Source organism: Passer domesticus, chromosome 1 (assembly GCF_036417665.1).
Source record: "Passer domesticus isolate bPasDom1 chromosome 1, bPasDom1.hap1, whole genome shotgun sequence".
Taxonomy (NCBI): domain Eukaryota; kingdom Metazoa; phylum Chordata; class Aves; order Passeriformes; family Passeridae; genus Passer; species Passer domesticus.
In genome coordinates this window covers 151,001,660-151,007,857 of record NC_087474.1, presented here as the reverse complement: position 1 = coordinate 151,007,857, position 6,198 = coordinate 151,001,660, and the positions used below count along the sequence as shown (strand labels likewise).

At 41.5% G+C, this 6,198-nt stretch overlaps 1 long non-coding RNA gene across 1 annotated transcript; it reads right to left on the bottom strand.

The window, feature by feature from the left end:
- Nucleotides 1–1,413: 1,413 nt before the first annotated feature.
- LOC135284953 (uncharacterized) lies at nt 1,414–2,600 on the bottom strand. Its single transcript, XR_010350015.1, has 3 exons — nt 2,251–2,600; nt 1,732–1,906; nt 1,414–1,611 (listed from the first exon to the last, which is right to left on the bottom strand). It is a non-coding gene; the product is annotated as an uncharacterized LOC135284953 (long non-coding RNA).
- Nucleotides 2,601–6,198: the final 3,598 nt, after the last annotated feature.

Sequence of the window (6,198 nt, the reverse complement as noted above, 5' to 3'; positions counted from 1 at the left end):
TGATATTCCAAAGGTGACTTCAAGTCCTTTTTTTCCCACTGCATGGTAATACAAAATGCAGGGATTTTTCAAACACTGCTATCTGTGTCTGTGACCATATGGTGGTTTCCAGTTTTGTTTTACATTACTGCACCTGAAGCTATTTTTGGTCAGAACGCTCACATAACAGCTATATGTTGCTTATATATTTCAATTTGCAGGTAATGTAGCCAAGGGCTAATCACACATAGATCAGATTTGCCACTAGTGTTTTCTGATGTCTTATTTTCAGGCCCTATTAAACCTGACAAAATGATAGGTGGAAAGAGAGAGAATACTAAATAAATAAAGCAACAGGAAGATTTGAGGGAAAACAAGGCTCTCAGACCAGTTTGCTGTAGCTTTAATTTGTTTCTTTGAAAATTGTAGCTGCTAAAGTCCTAAGATACAGCTGGCATCCAAATTAGACCCCTAAAGGTATCACATGCAGGGCTCAGAAAAGCACACACTTCCCTGTGCCTACTTTTTTTTTTTTTTTTTTTTTTCCTCCAGCTTGCTTTAGCTCTGTAGATTAGGCAACAAGCCCCAAAAAGTTTTTTTCTCCAGATGATCTGCAGAGCTGAGAAGCCATCCAGGATCTCCAGGGTATGCAGATGACATGGTGCAGCCAGTGGTCTGGTTTGCTGGTACCCCACATCCCTCTCCTGACCAAGCTGTGGTCCTTGGCCCATTTCCCAGGATGTTGGCCCAAATGGCATCTTGCCTCTCTGTGAGCTACCTCATTCTAATTATGTTTGACCTTGCTCTAAGGGAAGGTATCCAGAGCCAACTCCTGCTGGTAGGAGCTCAGTCTGGCTTTACTCCATCCTCACATAGATGAGAAGATATATGGGAACTGGATCCCTCTGCAATATTACCTTCTGGAGGTATAAACTTGTTCCTCACTATTTCCCAGTGTATCAGAGCATGTCTTATGTCACACCTTATTATCACCATCATCCTGAAACATTTATATTTCAAGCTGCTGAAACTTCTCTCCTTAGAATCTCACAAATTCCAGTTAGTGAAATACTGCCTATACTCAGCAAAGCCACCTTACTGGCACAGCAGTTTTGTAAGCACAAAAGGTTTAGCACAGGCTTTAAAATAGATAAATGTGGATAAATGAAAAATTTAAATAAACCCATTTCAGCAACAGACACAAAACAAATTACACAGCAGTATCACTGGCTCAGAAGAGCATCCATAGCTATGGGACTTTCAGGAGATGTAGCTGGAACATGACCCTCTTACTTTTCTATTCATTTATGCTTTCTGTGAAGGGGGTGTGACATCAGCAATTCCCCTTGGGTTTTCTTTGTCACCAGTGGTTACAGACAAACACATGCAAATTAAAACAGTCCTGGATTTTGATACAGCTTTATTTTCCTGTGGTTGGGCTATGGTGAGTAAAAGTGTGCTGCAGCCTGGGGCCAGGGCCACTGTCTTCAGCCTTCCTCAAGGTCCTCAAAGTGGAACCCTGAAAGTTTGTGTTTTCCAGCTGCTGTGATCTTGGAGATGCTTCTGGACTGGAGCTTCTTGGATTTTTATGGATTTGGCCTGAGTTATTTTGATTCCCAAGAGAGAAATCTTCTGAAAATTATCATTATCATCGGAAATTATCATTAGTGAGATTTATCAGTACTCAAGCAAAAGACTTTCTGCTTATTGGTTGAAATAGTAATTTTAAGGTGCAATTAAAACACCTCTTACCTATGAGTCAAGTTTAGGTACAAACCAATCATCAAAACATCCTCTAGTGGCTCTGTGCATATGGGTCTAATCTTCACAATTCATTAAATATCTCTATTTAAGTGAGTCAATGTATTGCTTTTTGCAACTGAATCTCTTCCCAGGCAGAAAATTTTACTTTTTCAAATTTATTTACCTAGTTATCAATGAGAAAAATAATTTTGTCAGCATAAACAGAGCCTTTGTATGCAAAAAAACCCCTAGTATCTGCTACTCAATTTCTTTTCTTCACAGAGGAAGAGAGACATCTATAGATTTGTAATGTCCCAGACTGCTTTTTAGTTCAAGCTGTGATTTATGTTCCAGAGTCTGGGTAGAGAAAACTGCAAAATTTTATCACAAAATATAACCCAAGCATCCCAAAGCAAGCTCCATTGCTTTGATCACTATTAATGAGCTGAACATGATGGACAGTTTTGCTGGGTTAGCTTCATGGGATTCCATGGAGTTAGGACAGAATGAATACTAGATATCCCTCACCTACAGAGGTATGGTATTCAGCAGGTGTGTGTGATTTTCTCCATGCTCAGGATATCAGCGTCATTCACTGTGGGATTTCCAATGATAAACAGCACATGCAAAATACAAGATAAAATAAGTCAGTAACCATGGGATAAGATGTTTAAAAAATGGAATTTGATCCAGGGAGGTCTTTTTGCAGCACCAAAGTTAACTTGGTTTCATCCCTACCTATTTTCCTACAAAGAAAAAAATACTTTGTCTGCTGACTTTCTGGTAGAATCTATTTCATTGCATAAACTGACCCATCAAGAGCCATATACTCAGAAGATGAGAACTTTAGTCCAGAACTTCATCAGACTTGCAAGGTACTGAATACAGTCTCAAAGCATTGGGGGAACGGGAATCTTCCAAAATACCCTGCTGGGGCTTTGACAGAGAATTTCGGACTTGAAAAGATGATTGTCTTTGTCTAAGACAGACTCATATAGACCCAAAGTTTCACTAAAAGTAATTTCCAGGTTCACCCTAGTGTGTCAAAACTCATTTTAATCGGGCGAGCAAGGGGCAGTGCCAGGACCATTGGCAGGAGAGTTAAACAACTCTGTGAGTGCAGAAATATGAGCAGGCAAACAGGGCCATGGCAGGGGGAGTTTCCACTCCAGGAAGGACTCAGCCACTCCCTGGCTGCTGGTGGCATGCCAGGTGTTAGGTGGCTGTGGTGTTTTTATTGGGGTTTTCTGTTGGTTTGGGGTTTTCTCCCTGCAACTTGAATCGAGCCAGTGATGTTTTACAAACAGCCAAAAACCATTGCTACTGCATGCAGCAAGAGTGTGCTAGCCCAAACAGAACCCCCAAAAATGCAGCTGTCCAGGTCTGTGGCTGCAGGGAGTGTCTGAGCCTGGAGAACAGGGCTGTGTGTGGTGTGAGGAGGTGAATGATCTCCTCTGTCTAGTGGCAGAGCCGAAGGAAGTAATGGAAAGGCTAGGCAGTATTAGGGAGGGTGAAAGAGAAATAGAGTGGTGGAGTTAGAGGAATGAACACAGCATGGTGGCAAACAAGAGGAACTGGGAGCCATGGTACAGCAGGAGAGCTGTGACATAGGCACCACGGAAATGTGGTGTGATGACTGGCATGCCTGGAGTGCCACCGTGGGTGACTTCGTGCTCTTCAGAAGAGACAGGTGAGGCAGGAGAGGTGGAGGGGTGCCTCTGTACATTAGGGAGTCTCCTGAGCTGCTGGAGTGTGTCCAGAGAAGGGCAACAAGGCTGGTGAAGAGTCTGGAGCACAAGTCCTGAGAGGGGCAGCTGAGGGAGCTGGGGGTGTTTAGCCTGGGGAAAAGGAGGCTCAGGGGGGACTCTGCCACTCTCTACAGCTCCCTGAAAGGAGGCTGCAGCCAGGAGCTGGCTGGTCTCATCTCCCAGCTAACAGTGACAGGACAAGAGGACACAGTCTTCAGCTGCAGCAGGGGAGGTTTAGGTTGGACATCAGGAAGAATCTCTTCACAGAAAGTGTGATTGGGCATTGGAATGGGCTGCCCAGGGAGGTGATGAAGTCATTGTCCCTGGATATGTTTAAGGGAAGACTGGATGTGGCACTCAGTGCCATGGTCTTGTTGACAAGGTTGTGTTAGGCCATGGGTTGGACTCAATGATCTCAAAGGTCTTTTCCAACCTAGGTGATTCTGTGATTCTGAGATGAAAGTTCTTAAATCACATACACAATTCCAATTATTTTATTTGCAACAGAATAAAAAAATTAACAAAAAAAAAATCAACCAGAAATCAAGATAATTGGCTTCTTTTAAGATCTCACTCTATTAAAGTCTCATTTCAGTTCTGACTGTGACCAGGAAGACGTACTCTGCATCTTTTCCAAAACACTGAAATACATACATCTCCCTGAGATACTCTTTGATTCTACTGATTTTTAGAGTGAGAGTAAAAAGCTCTCTTAGCTTCTCTGCCATCTGATAGGCTAATTGAAATTAATATAAGCACAATTAAAATTAACTAATTGGTCTACACCTGATCTTTAAGGCATGGCACAGTAGGCAGCCAGGCAGAGCAACGCAGTCAGTGTTCCAACAGTGTCAGCCTTAATCATCATCCAGGCAGCTCAAATCTCTGGAGGATTTACTAGACACCTAGACACTCATTATTCCTTTCCTAAGGAAAATACCACATTCTCAGATCAATAGGAATATTTGATTGAACTATAAATACACCAAATGGAAAAATCAGCTTCAAAGAATCATGCCTCCACATCAGTAATCTCTCTCCAGAAAGTCATCTTCGTTTCAGCCAGATCTCTTGGTGTGGTTTGAAATGTCACATTTTCTTCCTGTTCATGTGTTTCGTGCCCATCAGACTGATGTGATACTAATTGCAATGGTTTCTGTCACGTTCTTTATCCCTTTTTTTTTCCTAGAACCATGCTTCTTTTGTTTTAAATGGCTGAAAGAAGTAAATGGCACACTGACCATCTATAGTGTTGCTCTTCCAGTAATGCACCCATTATTTACTGCCTTAATTTTTAAAGCATGATTTATTTTGTCAGGCCTGTTTTAAATCAATGATGCAGAAAAAATTTGCAACACAGTTAAGAGGAAGGCCCATGGGTAGAAGCTCTGCAGTCTTACTGTGCATTTCTCTTCCTTTTCCTGACAGTTTTACCTGATGGTGGGAGTTTCCAGCACAGCGGGAGTGGGGATCTAGAGTGGGGGTCTAGTGGCCTTAGCCCCATATCATTATGCCCCACATTATAGTAGGGAGCTGTCCCTTAATACATGTCATTTCATCATGATAACAACCTAAGCTTAAGCTTTGAAGATTAAAAGAATTTAAAAATAAATTAAAATATACATAATGCATTCAAAAGAATATATTTCCCTGCTTAATTCATGTGTTGGGAATAAAACCCAATCAGTATTGTTTAAATATCACACCAGTAAATCAGAGATCATAACTTTATTTTTGTAGAAGAGATGTATAATTAAGAGCCCATTTTGACCATTAGCTCTCCTCATCTGATACCATTCATTGCTGTTCTTTCTTTCAGGGATGTCACAACATACCTGACCATCTTATCCTTCACCCCCAGCATGCCTGTGCAAGGCAGGAAGGAGGACTCCAGTGATAAGCAATTGTCAGTGATGGCAGTGGGCATCTCATCTGCCCCTGCGTGATCAGGAGCTGAGAAACATGAAGTGAGATGCAGATGAAATTAAGATATCATTACTGATTTCAATTCAGCTCGCCAAGCACAGAGGTACAAAGCTATAAGGTTATGGTTAGGTTGCCTGAGGTACCTGCATGGGGCTGGTAGATGTGGCAAGAGACCTGTGGGAGATCTGCCCTCTTTGGGAGTCATAGATGAAGACCAGGCAGAGCAATACAGGTTACCTCAAACTGTAAGAAATACTTATTGATGAAGAACAAAATTTATGTCTTCCTCACAAAACAGCATGCAGCCCAGTTGCCTAACCCAAATGTCCAGAGCTCTTTGACATGCTTTTGGTTATTTGAGGAAGATGTAAGGGGCTAAAAATATGGCTTGAGCTGGCCCTTGGACACCTATTTCTATCTTACTCACTGGAATGAGCTCCTGCTGCTTCCTGAAGAGTGCTCTGAATGCTCTGTTAACCGTATTGATTAGATTGTCTTGAGTTTTGTCTTTATCACTTGTTTTTAAAGCACTTTCTACATCCTCGGTAACATTCACAATCAAATTGACCTTTTGATCCTCTTCATATTGTTAGAGAAGGTTCATAATTAGACAAAATAAAAATCTCTTCTTTTCTTTGCCCTGCTTAGTCCATATATTATGCAGTGAGAATAAGACCCAGTTGGTATTGTTTAAGTGCCGCTGGAGTAAATCAAACAGCATAGTTTTCTTTTTAGAGAATCACTGCACACTTAAATAAGAGGCATGTGATTACTTAAAAGTGATATCTATATAAAAAGAAGT